Source organism: Chelonoidis abingdonii, chromosome 17 (assembly GCF_003597395.2).
Source record: "Chelonoidis abingdonii isolate Lonesome George chromosome 17, CheloAbing_2.0, whole genome shotgun sequence".
NCBI classification, from domain to species: domain Eukaryota; kingdom Metazoa; phylum Chordata; order Testudines; family Testudinidae; genus Chelonoidis; species Chelonoidis abingdonii.
Window position 1 is genome coordinate 31,228,770 of NC_133785.1, and position 14,364 is coordinate 31,243,133.

At 37.2% G+C, this 14,364-nt stretch overlaps 1 protein-coding gene across 14 annotated transcripts in view; it reads left to right on the forward strand.

The window, feature by feature from the left end:
• Nucleotides 1–14,364, forward strand: part of FOXP1 (forkhead box P1) — a 523,713-nt gene that overhangs the window by 207,811 nt on the left and 301,538 nt on the right. For 11 of the 14 annotated variants that reach the window (XM_075073241.1, XM_075073248.1, XM_075073251.1 and 8 more), the window contains one exon: nucleotides 12,374–12,435. The gene's annotated coding sequence lies outside the window, so the exon portion shown is untranslated. Of the gene's footprint in view, nucleotides 1–12,373; nucleotides 12,440–13,663; nucleotides 13,734–14,364 lie in introns of all 14 variants that reach the window. The other 3 variants (XM_075073242.1, XM_075073252.1, XM_075073243.1) reach the window with 2 other exon arrangements.

Genomic DNA, 14,364 nt, shown 5'->3' on the forward strand with positions numbered 1-14,364 from the left:
TTTATGTCAAGCTTTCACAGTATGAATCATTATGGTTACACTGGTGATTTTTCCCTAAAGAACACAATAAACCCCAAACAAAAGCGAACTGTTGTTTCAGTTAAACATGTAGAGCTCAAAACCTACCTTCGGATAAGAGGGGCCTGCTTAGGCAGCATAAATGATGCTGTGCAGCAACCACGTTGTGCACGAAATGCGTTGTGTACTGTTTCTGCCTCTATCCATGTCCTTTCTTAATGGGCGACACTGAATTCCTCTTGTAAATTGCCGAATGCCTTCAACTCCCATGCTCCTCAGTGGGAGTTGGGGGTGCTAGACGCCTCTCGGGAGTTGGGTTTAGGAGAGATGGCTGTTGCTTGTGTTCGTGATAGGGCTTGTTTGGGCACCAAAGCATTGTTCCAGCTACCAAACATTTGCATCTTTTATCTCTCTTCCAAGTAGATTCAGGAGATATTCAATATATAGTTGAAACCACACCAGCCATGCTCAAACAATTCTTTTACTGAAGTGGGTTTTAACTGGACATGTTGTGGTATGCGCAGAAAGAGGAGTGATTTGTGAGGATGGACAGAGGAGGCTGGCAAATGTGTGTGAGCGACTGTGTGTTGTAAGGGGACCATGTTTGACAGAACACAACCTTTTCCTACGTTGTGGCAAGTTGTGTAAGAGGAGGCTTCATATTACATGATATGAATGTCATCGGTGAAAAAGCCCAGCATGTTGGTGGCCTGTATCAGATGTCTGGGACAGGATAATAAGCATAACATGGGGAGAGTACAGGCAGAGAGGAATCCTCCTTTATGAGCTTGTGGTGCTATACATTTTTTTAACCCATTTTTTACCTTTACTGTCACGAGAGGATATTTTCATCCAATGCTATGCACATGCTCCAGTGCTGCCTTCTGGGATCCAGCCTATCTAGTAAGTAATGTAAGATGTGCCTATGCCCGCCCATCAGGAAGGGAAAAACTTGTATTGTGATGTTCCAGTCTTCTCACCTCACACCTCTACAGGTAAATATTAATTTCTGCAATGGGTTATAGCAAGCTGATTCCTTGACTGTGGGCAGTTTAAAATAGTTGGTGCAAATATTTGAAATCCTAGATGGAAAAATGTGAATAATTTAGTTTCTTTTCCCCACATTTTCTTCTCTCACATCCCATTTGGAGACAAAATCCAGAATCCAATCCAAAATCAGATACGACATAATTTCTTGAGCAGGTGATTTTGTTGGGCACAGCCTTCTTCACCGTCTCTATTTTCATTCTGTGACACAAAACTAGAGAAGAGATGAGATTGAAATTTTGACCAGCATGTTATCCAGATACCTGACGCAGTGTGTCGATATGAGAGTGCCTTTACCACAAGGACTTTCTTAGTGGTTTTGTAGCTTCCAATAAGTAGAAAAAGCAGAACTAATAATGCGAGAAGCTAAAATATTTTTTTCCTTTATGAAATTGATTAAATGCAAAAATATACTGTAGGCATATTAAATACCATTTTAAAATGTGATGGGCAGGAAGCATAAGTGATGCCATTTGGTTTTGTGGCATCAGTGTGGGCTGGTTAAGGAGGTGGGGATAAACTTTGGAGATTATTGATATAGCATGAGCAGAGCCAGATGGTTGTATTACACATGTTTTGTGTACTTGTTTGCTTCTTAAAGCAGTTGCAGAATTTTGTCTTGGGCAAAATTTTCTCTGTGCTTGTGTGTTCACCTCTGAATTTACGTTTGACAAAGTGCACTGCAAAGATGGGGAATACTGTCCTTTTTCACTTCCATTCCCCCCTTTACATGATTTTAAATTTGTTGAGTCAACAGAATTGTGCTTAAAAATAGTTTTTGATTTCTGAAATAAGTTAGCAATAGGGGCAGGGTGTGTGTGTGTGTATGTGTGTTCCGTACCCAGCGCCCTTTGGAATATTGATTTTAAGAAGTGTCACTTTTTAAAGTTTCCTTGTGTTTTGGAGAATGAACTGCAAAAATGGCAAACTAATTTTTTTTAAAACTGCTAGTTATGTAGTGTTCTTGCAATAAAGAAATGTTGTCTTAAAGATTAATGAGCTAATGTTTCCATTACTTATTTTAGGTTTTGAAATTGTGGTGTACCTGATTCATGTTATCAAAAACACATACTTTGTGGTATTCAGGTTGAGTGGGAGATGGTTATGATAGGTAGGTGGTTCTTAACTGGATGTTTATGTGACATTTGTTGGAACTGCTTATCACCGGAACCACCAAAATTTACATATATTTGTTATTTCCCTTTGAAAGCAAATTATGCTTTATTTCCCATAAAAGATGACTTATTTTAAAAGGTTTGTTAAGTAAGATTTACAATCTACAGGCCTGATGCTTCTATCACACCAGTTATATGCCAGTGTAATTCCATTAACTTGGTTGGGTTTATTCCTGATTTATTTCACTGTAGGTACATAGGCAAAGAATCAGGTCCCTATGTATTTAACAATTACATTGGAAACTATCAAAATAATTGTAAATATGCTTAATCTCTTCTTTTCTGTGGGTGGGGAGTACACTGGTAGAAGTCCACCTTATTCACGTGAGTCGTACCTGTTTAGGGGAGAGGTGTTTTTTTTTTTAATTTTTTGCTGTTCACAGATTTACGAGTGGTGGGCCGAATCCTGCATTATTCTGCTCAGGCAGAAGTCTCATTGAATTCCTTCCCAGCTTGGAAACTATGGGATTGGGCCCTTTATTTGGAACCAAGAGTAACTGATGTGAAAACAAGAAACATACAGTTCTAACCTTATTGAAATTTCTGACTGTTTTTAGTCACAAGTCTGAAGAGACTACTTCTAATAATGATGCCATTGTACTCATCCTATCTGATCAGTTCTTGAAATGTTTTAGTAAGTCTATCTTACAACATTATTAGAAGATAATCAGCTGCCTTAGAAGGTCCCCATCTGGAGTATAGAGTTCTTTTACTGAAAGATGTTTTCCCTATTTGAGATAGCTCTCACATTTCATCATCTGTTGTGCAGAGATGAAGTGCATATGAAAAGTCAGTGACTCTGAATCCATCTGTTGTTATTATTTTCCACTGATAATTGGCTTGAACAATGAAATGTCTGTGTCTGTAGCCTTTGAAACTGTACACCCTGTTTATTTTCTGGAGGTCTTACTCCATTCCCTCCACCCCCCACACTTTTTTTTTTTGCTTCATTTTCTCTCAAGCTTGTAGTTAGTGGAGCTTGCATGAGGATGACATCTTTGACTCTTGTGCATCAGTATGTGTCACTCAGCATGTAAAGCTTGCCTACAGATTTTTGTCAGAGTCCTATGTCTTTTCTGTTTGCTTCGGTATAGAGCAGTCTTAGATCAGGAAGACTGGCAGATCCAGAATGCATAGACATCTTACCTGAAATGTGGTATTTATTTCACTTTCCTTATTAAAATATTAATTTAGAGTCCAGTATCTAATACTTATGGAATTAGATACTACCTATAATTGTATAATATATTCAGTTGCATCTAGTTTTGCACGATACAGAGCATTAATATTGGATTCCACTAACAGCAGTTCCATTAGCCTGCTCAACCAGTATGAGATATATATGAGCAGGGAGGCATAACTACCAGCCAGAACTGCCAAAACAGTCATTAGAAGCTCCATTGGGATGGACAAAGGCTTTTACACAGTGATATACTGATTAAATTTTGTTCTGTGTTTTATTTGCATCAAGGTTAGATCACTATCGTCTATGTGAACCGTATTATCTAACACCTTATTTGAAAGGTCATTTCAATGCAAAAATAGTGAACAATATAGGGGTTCTAAAATTTCTTGTGGGATCCCTTCATGGCGGATTTTTTATCCTGTTGGACTTTACTGGCTCATGATAGCAATTTTATATTTCTTTTTGCTCTGATCGTGAATATATTCAAGAGAAAGTAAAAACGGTCTCTTCTCTCCTCCCCTCATGCTACAGGAGTGCAAGGAAGGGTAATAAAATAGGTTAGTCAAATGAAAAGTTTTTGTTCCTCGCTAGCATCGTTAGTGGAATCCAATATCCTACCAAATCAGCCATTCTGCATGCTTTGGAATCCAAGTGAATATATGGTGCCTCTTTTTAAGCCCAAATCCTCTTTTGTGTAAGTGATGTTTCAGAATGAAATTTAGGTACGGAACGTAGGGAAGTCATATACAATACATATCACACTGTAGTCTGCAGCATTAGAAAAGAAGGCAGGGGAATATAATCTTATTTATGTTTCAATAGCAATCGTTTAATACTGCAAGTTATTAAAAAATAATTAAATTACTAAAACCAACATGTAGCTAGGACTTACAATAAAAGGTCAATGTGATTTGACTCCTTAAGTTAAGAAGGGACCCTAGTGAATTCCAGTTGCTTAAAAATTTTGCTTTCTGATTCTGTTCTTGGGGTACAAGGATGAGTGCGACTAGAATGTATTTATTTTCTCTGGAAACGAGAATACATTGTGGCATTATATGATGTATATTTAATTGTAATAATAAATGTTTAGGGTTTTTGGTGGGAAACATGGTTTTTAGTCATTTTAGTTGGTTTTGGAAGTAAATATACTTTTGAGATACTTTTATGAGGACTATTTTAGAAATGACATTTAAAGGAAAAAAAAACCTTCAGAAATTTCTTCCTTTCCCCCATATAACATAAATGGGAGTGTATTAAACTTATCATAATTAAAACTATACTTTGTATGTGAAATGCCATTTATGTACAAAACAGAAAATAGAGGGACTGCACAGATTGTCGAAATTCAGATTTTATGTTATAACTCAACAGTGACTGTTCCCTATTAATTTTAAGCCCCCTTTTAGGAAAAGAATGGACTGGAATTCTAATGAATTTTTATTAGGAGTGAAAATGAATTTTCAGGTGGTGTTTTGGTCTGTTGCTGTTTTGCTGGGGTATGTGGTAAAGCCAGTGTGAGGCTCACAAATGATTTCTTTTATTTAATTTTATTTTGCCAGAACAGTTCCTAGATTAGAAATTGATATGATTCATATTGATTATTGCTGTTATTATTTAGTATTATGTGAGCACAGAATTTAGCTGTGTGCTTTTTTAGCTACTATCCCCTGAAACAGGCTGTGTAGCTTGTCAGAGATCAGGACAGGTAGAATGCACAGCAGGCGTCTGATTTGAGCCAGTTACTCATTTGCTGAGTGTTTGTGTTTATGCAAAGGGGCCTCTTCCTGCATATTTAATCTAGAGTAAGGCAGTGGCTTTTGTTGTGTTTAGACCACATACCTTCAGTCCTGCTTCCTTACACTGCAGCCAGTATTGAAGCACAGAAAGCCTGGATAGTTAAAGTGCTTTCGTGTTTTCAAACTCTCAACTTTCTGCAGTTGGTTGGGAATTATTGTACAGCTCAAAGCCTTGCTCTTCTTTATTAATGGGTAAGTTTTTGTACTTCATTAAAATATGATGCTTTTTGTTTCTCTTCCCCTTTATTAATGCATAAAATGCTTGATATTATTTATTGTCCAGTCCTCCTTAAAGCAGTCCTGGTCAGCTGAAGTCGTTTATTGCAGTGAATTAGATCAAGAATACAGGTGCTTCTGGAGTATACCTTTGAACGTAGAGCTAACTACTGTATTGCAATAGACAGGTTCTTTTGGGGAGGGGGCGAGGGAAAGGAGTTCAGCTTTATTCTTTGTACTAACAAATCCTGTTTTGTAACTATCCTGAAGATAATGCTTCCATTGTTTGCCGAAAGCTTTCAAACAATGTGCAACACAGAACTGTAAAAGCAGCAAGAAACTCTTGTCTTTATTGTCTCCCAAGCAAGGGTCCTCACCAGAATGTGTGTGCTGTAATAGGAAGGTTTTTCTTTGTGGAAATTGAATAGTCTCTTCATTGATATTAATAGCACACTAGAGATGTTAGCCATGATGCAGAGTACCAGGACTATAGACTAGGGAACCTGATATTGCGGGGAAAAAAAATGACAGTCCTATTGCTGCTCAGTGTGGGAGACATCCCTCCATGAGAACAGAGTTTGCATAATAGCATCCTAGGTTAACTGTTTACTATTGGCATTTTAATCTCCAGCTCTTTTAATATAGATGTAATTGCTGTCACTTGCTCTCATACTTATTAACTCTACAGCTCTATTTCTGATTCAGTCTGAACAAATTAGTTTTAAAAATGACTTTCTAGAAAATCCATGCAGTGTGCTTGTACAGTACGTTGTACTGTATATGCAGTGCATGCTTTAATAGTTATACAATGTCAGCTTCCTTTTCAGAGTCAAATGAGAGAGAATTTATATCAAAACCAAAAAAAAAAATTACAAAGGGCACATCTTCAAAGCAGAGTGTTGTAATACATAGAGTATTTGGAGAAATGTGGAAAATGTGTATCAAGGCCAGTAGCAGTTTTGGTTACCAATTAACTATTTCCTTCATTTGAGTAACTCGTCTCAAACAGAAGAGTGTGCTGTTCCACCACATGTTGGAAAGTGTGAGCATCTGAATAAAATTTCATCAATCTTCTTAAAATATTTAGGGACTTCAGGTCTTCTTGGGTGCAAATCAGCCTACAGACTCAGAAGCATTTGTTAACAATAAGACTGGTGAGGGTTTTTAATGACAAAATTACAAATACCATATCTAATTGTAAGTATATTACTTCTATGCTCCTGGTTTAAAAAAAAACAAAAAACTTTTTATGAGGAAAAGTACCTCAGTCAAAGCACCTTGTGTGATTAGCGCTATTGTATTCTTAAATTTTGATTGATAGAGATAATAGTTTTCACTTAAAAATACAGACAGGTACTTTAACTTTCCATGACAATAGCTATTTGCATTTCTTTTATCTTTTTGTTTAACATTTGTGGGGGTTGGGATGGATTTGATTATTAACTCTTATTGCACACTAAGGTAAATGCTAAAACAAAGCTTTTGTTAAAGCTTCAAAGGTAAAACCGCAAATATTGTTTTTAGGCTTCAATATTTAAAGGCTGTTAAAGGATACCTCAAAAATATTTTCACATGACCATGACCAAGGATATCACTTTGTTGTAAGGTAAGAGAGAGTAGCTTTTTTTTTCCCTGTAAAGATGGGCAGGCTTCTGCTTTGCTGATTTCTTGGCAGGCTGAAGACTTTTACATATGAGAGAGGGAGGGAGAACAGTTTAGACTAGTGCTATCTGTCTCACATGAAAAAAGATTCAAAATGTAAGTTCACAAGATCTGAAAGATACTAGCACAGGCGGTTCAAAAGAATGGACACCGCAAAGAGCAAAATATCACGCAGTGGAGCATTTGTAAAATGGGGATATGTATATTATATTTGAAGCCAAGAAAGCTAGAAGGTTAGTTTCTGTTAAACCAAAAATGAGTAAATAAAATAATCAGTAGCACACAAGTTGCAAAATGATTTGTGGAAGTGTGTTCGGAATTGTGTAGTTTTTGGTTCAGAAGTATGTAGTTTTGAAAAGTAGACTTCACAGTTGTGGGTACTGAAAGTAACACTTTTTTGTCTTTAAATGTTTCCAGAGTAGCACTGTAAGACTACAGATTCAGTGGCTGTTCCACAATGGTTGGGGAGGAATCTTTCATGTTACTACTTCAGTTATATGTGAGGTCAGGTTTCAAGATGAGACATAACACAGGCTCAAAATGGTTAAGATTGGCATTAACTAATGTATGGAGAGTCATTTTAAGAAACCGTAAAGAGGTTGCAAGGCTAAAATGCACTGTAAGATTTGATCATTTTGCTCTCTTAACATTCTGTAAGATGTTCTCTTATCATTTGATTGGACATTTGACAGGTTTGATACTTTCTGGGAACATGTTATGGTCCTTAAGTCTGAAGAAAGCAACAAGGGCTAGTAGTTCTCTTATGCTAAGTAATTTATATGAGTCAAATAACCAGTCTATCAGTGAAAGATGCTAGACTGATGACCATAGTTCAAATTGTGTACTGTAAGCAATGTGTACGTAACTTGCCTGTTAGCTGTACTTGTATTGTGTATGATAGTTTATTAAAAAAAATTACATGAATTGCAATTAGTATAGGGGTGTTGGTCAAACCTGAGTGTTTCTTTTCCAACATTTGATAAGAAATGAAATTTAATAATATTATTTTAAATGGAGGAAATTTTCAGTGCTTAGCTTTATCCTCATGATATTTATTTTATTTCAGTTTAGAAAAAATAAAAAGTGCCCATACCTGGGCTTTGAGCATCCAGCAAAATATTAAAAATTAAAGTGCAATATGAGCAGCTCACTTTATCCACCAAACAGCAGCACATCAGCAAATACAAACGCTATACATTTGCCTGTGGCACAATCCATCCACGCTTCTTCAAAGACCAGGTGAATAAATGCACCCTGTCTTACACACACTTTGTGTTTCCACCATCATTTCACTTTCCAAATAGGTAATAATGACACTTGGGTCAGAATATGGTGCCTACAGTATCACATGACCGTCAATATATATTGCACGATTAAAAAAAAAAATCACCATCCTGATAACTATTGTGGAAGCACTTGTAGTTATTCAGTTTTTTAAATTTTTTAGGTTTTCAGACTTTGGCTCTGGTTTAAGAGGCCATTTCTGATGAAGGCCTATGAGCACCTCTTTACTAGTCATTGTTTAGCAGAATCATTATGCACATCAGATTCTCTAAATTAAAAAAAAAAAAGTTGAACTATAAATAAAATTAATTTATTTTTGACTTCTTTGCAGCCCTTAATTTTTTTCAAACTAAGCTCCTCCCACACTCCAAAACAAAATAAAATCATAAAGATAATAGATAATGAAGGCAAATATCAGCCTGCTTGTCTAGACTTAACTATAACTTGGTTAGATTTGAAGGACAAAAATAGTCTGTATTATTCCATTATTGGATCTCACAATTTAAAAAAAAAATACCAATTGTGGTTCTGAGGTTTTTATATTTCAGTGCTCCTAGGAAGCCTTGCAGTAAATAATTAAAACAGAAATGTTCAGTTGTGAAACTAAAGTTGTCGCTAACAAAAAAACAATCCCATCAATAAATACTAAATCAAATTTCTGAAACTGTCTTAAAAAGAGAGACTGCTTTCTAGGTATTGAAATTGAGATTATCCCCAGAGGTTTTGGTTTCTAATCATGTTTATCCCTTGTAGGCTCTTCAAGGCAGGGATGTTGATCCCGATCCTGCAAACACTTATGCCCGTAAGCAACTTTCTGCAAGTGAAAGTCTCATTGAGATACTACTCACCTGTGTAAAATTACTCAAGGGAGTCAGTATGTGTGGGAGGAAGAACTTTGTTCATCACATTTTTGGCTTCTGTACAATGCCACACATGCTCTAGTACTATAAAGTACTACTGTTTAATTAGTACAATCTTCCTTCCCAGACCCCTCGATTTCATTGTCTGATTTATATTATTGATTGAATATGGCTTTACAATCATCACTCACAATTTGGACCCCATCCTGCGGCACTCTCACAACTCGCTCTTACGGATACGATTAGTCCCACTGATGAAACTACCTGCGTGAGTAAAGGATGCAGGACAAAGCTAATAGGGAACAATCCTACTGTGAGCTCAACGGCAAAGCTTATTTTGACTTTGATGGGAGCAGACTTGGGGCCAGTGTGACTACTCAGAACCTGATCCAAGTCCCGCTGAAATCAATGGGAGTCTTTCCGCTGACAGCAATATGCATTGGATCAGGCACTTAATCCATTTAGAATCATTGCCGGCATTTTTTTTTTTTTTTTTTAAATGACAGTCTGCTCCCCCAAACAGTCCTGCTTTAACAAATTACAGTAAAAATGTCTTTTAGCCAAAAATCTCCAAGTGCATTGCAAAGATGGGCATTTCCTGCATTATCCCCGTCTCACTGGTGGATAAACTGAGAGATAGAGTGGTTAAGGCCAAACATTTCAATCATGTCTACTAAAATTCCCGTCCTGCAAATACTTACACTTGTTAGTAACTTTTCTCATGTCTGCAGTGCCATTAAAGTCAATGAGACTACCTGCATACATAAAGTTACTCATGTGTACAGATGTTTGCAGGATAAGGGCCTAAAGTTGCATGTCAAAATTTTGGGGTTCTCAGGCAGCTCAAACTTTTGTGTTTTTTGGAAAATGTAGACCTAAGCCCAAGATCACATACCCAGTCAGTGAGTGATTCCCTAATAGAACTGAAATAATCATCTTTGCTTCCAGCCCTGTGTTCAAGTTGCTAGACCATGCTCGCCTCCCTTGAGCAAACACTAGTTTGGGATTGTTCGGGGTTTTTTTTGTAGCATGTGTACTGAATATGCTCCACAGGTGTTTAGAAAAATAGGCAAATGTTATATGGGATTTGAGACATTACCAAGAGTGAATTTTATTTGAAGTAGTCATGTTCAGCTATTTTGTTTTTTTTAAAATTCAATTTTAATATGATCTACTTGTGTCCTGCAAATTGAGTCTGTGTTGCAAAGTGCAATACCATAGGTTTGCCTGAACTGTCCAGAAAATAGATACAATAGAACTGATAAAGATGATAATAGATTTAAAGGCCCTCATCAAGATAGGGTGACCAGATGTCCTGGTTTTATAGGGACAGTCCTGATATTTGGGGCTTTTTCTTATAAAGGCGCCTATTACCCCTGCCCCATCCTGATTGTTCACATTTTCTATGTGGTCACCCTAGATCCAAGATCACATCTACAGCAAAGTGGAATAAAAACCTTTATTGCTGTGACTCTAACAGTAAATAATACGCCAGCGTTCATGTATTTTACTTGCAAGGTTTTGATGTTTTACATGGTGTAGTGAAAGTGAGACCTGCCTATTATACTATTATTATATTATTGTGCCTGTCTTTTCAGGCCTCAGTCTAGAAAATCTTTACTTACAGAAGTAATCCCATTGAAGCCAATGGGACTGTCTGCAAGGACTTATAGGTCTTGAACATTAGTCTCCAATATTTTATTATTAGAACTATGTAAAACTTTTCATTAGATGTGTATTAAAAAATCTTCAAATGTTTGCAAATTAGCAGAAAATCAAAATACAATACTTTCCATTTTCATCTTGATTTTAAACATTTTTGTCGTACTAAAAATGTCATTTTTTCAGAGGTGAAAAGGTGACATGTAATTATGAAAATTCTGTCTTTGAAAATAAATGGTAAATAAGTGAATTTCCTTCTGAAAGGCTTTTGTGAGAATTCTGATTTTTACCCCAGAGTGAAATGGATGGCAAAAAGCTGCCCAAATCCTAGAAATGGCATACTCTGTCAGTTGATCAGTTTCACAAACACTCCAAAAAGACCCCACCTTTACCGTGTGAATGTTGTGAAACAAAGTTTTGTGCAGCCTTATTATTTCACACCCCAAAATTTCATTGAGTTTGTTTCATGTTTTACTGTCTAGATCAGCAAATGCTTGCATATTTGTCTGTCTCTACTGAATTAACATGTTAGATAGTGTGTTCTTCGGCACACTGTTTAGAAAATCAACATTTCAGTGAAATTATGTGAGTTTTATTCTATTAACGCTTTTGGTCAATTGACATGGAATTAATTCTAAACACTGTTAGTAACTTGATCTAAATTAATAAACAAATGTTTTTCTTTTCTCTTGTACCATATGTTCATCTCAATTACATGAACAGAAAGTGGCAGATTGTCATGTTTCTTAAAGGATTACATAGTGTTTTGCATAAGAGAGAGTACACAAGATGCAGCGATATACGTGGTAACACACTTGCTGTTATTCTTCCTTTCTCCTCTGTTTTTTTACTGACACCCATTTTTCTTCTTAACCCTCTGCACTTCATGTAAAAAGAGGACACAAACACCCCAAATACAAGTAAAATACTTTCTGAATTAAGCATGAGAGTTGCATCTGCTCCGGGACTGTATCATTTGGAAAGGGGAGGGGAGGAGAGAGAGAACATAAATAGAATTACAGGGGTTACAAACACACACAAAAAATTAACTAAGCAGAGACTTATTCAAGCAAGTCTGGGTTCTGAAACAAAGGACGTGAGTCATATATTATTCAAAGTGAAACTAAATTGATAGACATCAAGATTAAGAAAGTTTATGGTAGAGAACAAAGATGTCTCATCTTCAGGGATTTTTTTTTTCTTCTCCTCCCTTCCCTCCCCCCAAACACCACATTGTTCTTGTTGAACCGAAGAGCCTCACGCTGGCTGGTACTGATAAGCAGCAGTCCTGTGACTTTATTGTTTTTATTAACTCTCTCTGAAAGTCATTCACCATTAAACACAATTGAATTCATTTGTTGTTTTATTTATGTTTGTACTTGCTAATGTGGTAACAATGAAAATGCTTCAGATGTTGTCGCCAGCACTGATCTGCCAATGACATTGTGGTATCCTCTTTGTCTCCAGGGTAAGAAGAGTGACCTTTTTGGGTGGCTGTAACTGAAGATTGCTTTGCAGAAGCAACTAAAGTAGGTAAATACAATTACCATTTTGCACTTAGTTTGTATAGACTGACCTGTCTATATATGGGCCCAATCTGCAAAACCCATGAATATTCCTTACTTGCGGGAGTAGCCCCTGGGTTTAAATGGGAATACTTGTGTGAGTAAGGACTGTAGGACTGGGCTCTAACAAAGTTTTCTAACCATATTCTGCCCTAACTTAAACTGTGTTCATCTCCAGCTAAACCAATGGGTTAGACCCTCAGTTGAAGCACAAAGGTGGCCCTTTTGGCTCACACCCAGCTGCCTCTGGGGCCATTTGCCCACCAATCTTGTCCTTGGTCTAAATGAGAGCAATCTTCTACAATTTATGTTGGCTGTCTATTATCCATCTGGTTCTCCTTGCAGCTGGGAATCATGTCATAACCTCTTTCTCTCAAAGATGCCCCACTCCTCCCCACTGAGTGGTGTCAGAGTTGCTTCAGTCTCCTAGCCAGCTGAAGACTCCATTACATAAGATGAATCCCAAGGGATGGTCAAATTGGCATTATGTCTGCTTTGATTTGGGCTAACACAATAGTGTAAGAGCAGAATTTGGCTCTTAATCTGGTTACTGCTCTTTACCTTTGTAACCCTTAAAATACATGCTTTTTGGTCTTTTGGGGCATAGCAAAACCAAACCAAAACAACAAAAGCAGCCCCCTGAAAGCATTCTTTTTTAAAAACAATATGAAAATCCTTTATTTCTACCTTAACTCCTTGCCTTTCTTCTTGTTGAGTTCTGTAAGTTTAAAGTTAGAAAGGAATATTAACATCACAAAAGTAGTGATTCATAAAATTAACTTGCAGAAGACAGGAGTAACACATGTCAGTGTTTGGTATTGAAGTGGTGTCATCTGACTGAGTTTCATATGGCTGCTTTATAATCACCTTCTTTCAGAAATTAGTAGTCGGTTAAGCACCATAGCAACAAGCAACACTGATGTAACCGTTAAGTGATGGCTGCCGTTCGCTGTGATGTCAGTGCTGTTCTCTTGACCTTCTTTAAATATAAAATGATTTCATTTAAATTTAGAATTTTACAGAATGATTAAATGTATCAAAGAATTAGAACTATTTTTATTTATTTATTTTTAAAAATACATGTTAAGAAAAAAATCCCGACACATTCTCTTCTGTTTCAAATTAAAATAGATTTATGGATAATGTGCTCTTTAGCTCTTTGTTGCCAAAAAAAAAAAATCAGTTCAGGCAGTATGAAATTCATGGAGTTCAAGCAAATATTGCAATCTATGGCTGTTCCTGTGGTTTATGTCAGCAACACGGTGTGCCTTCCTTGGAATGTGGCTATTATTATTGTTTGCTTAAGGGGTGCCTAGGATGTCTTAGGTATTTTTCAGACATTCGAGAAGGGACAGACCCTGCCCTGATAAGCTCACGGTCCAAGGAATATAGCTGTTTTGTTTCTCCTTTTGGTTTGATTTTTAAATTGGCCTGATGCATAACAAAAAAAAACTTTGCACACTAGGATCAGGGCCGGCTCCAGGCACCAGCTTATTAAGCAAGTCCTTGGGGCAGCCACTCTGGAGCGGGGTGACACTTTCAGGTATTCAGTGGCAGTTCGGCGGAGGGTCTCTCACTCCCATTGAGAGTGAAGGACCTCCCGCTGAATTGCCACAAATCGCGTTTGCAGCTTTTTTTTTTGGCTGCTTGGGGCGGCAAAACCCCTGGAGATGGCCCTGACTGGGATACATCAGAGCCCCTCATGCTTTACGGCGTGCTTATAAAGAAGAGCTTATGCTGCAATACGTGGACATCCAGCGAACAGGACTGCTAACAGGGGAGTTTCAGTGGGAGTTTCCAGAGGGAGGTTCCAGAGGAGACTAAAGCAGAGAAACCAACAAGCCAGAAGAGGGAAGGGGCAGGGGTCTGCCAGCAGCCCAGGCCTTGTTGGTG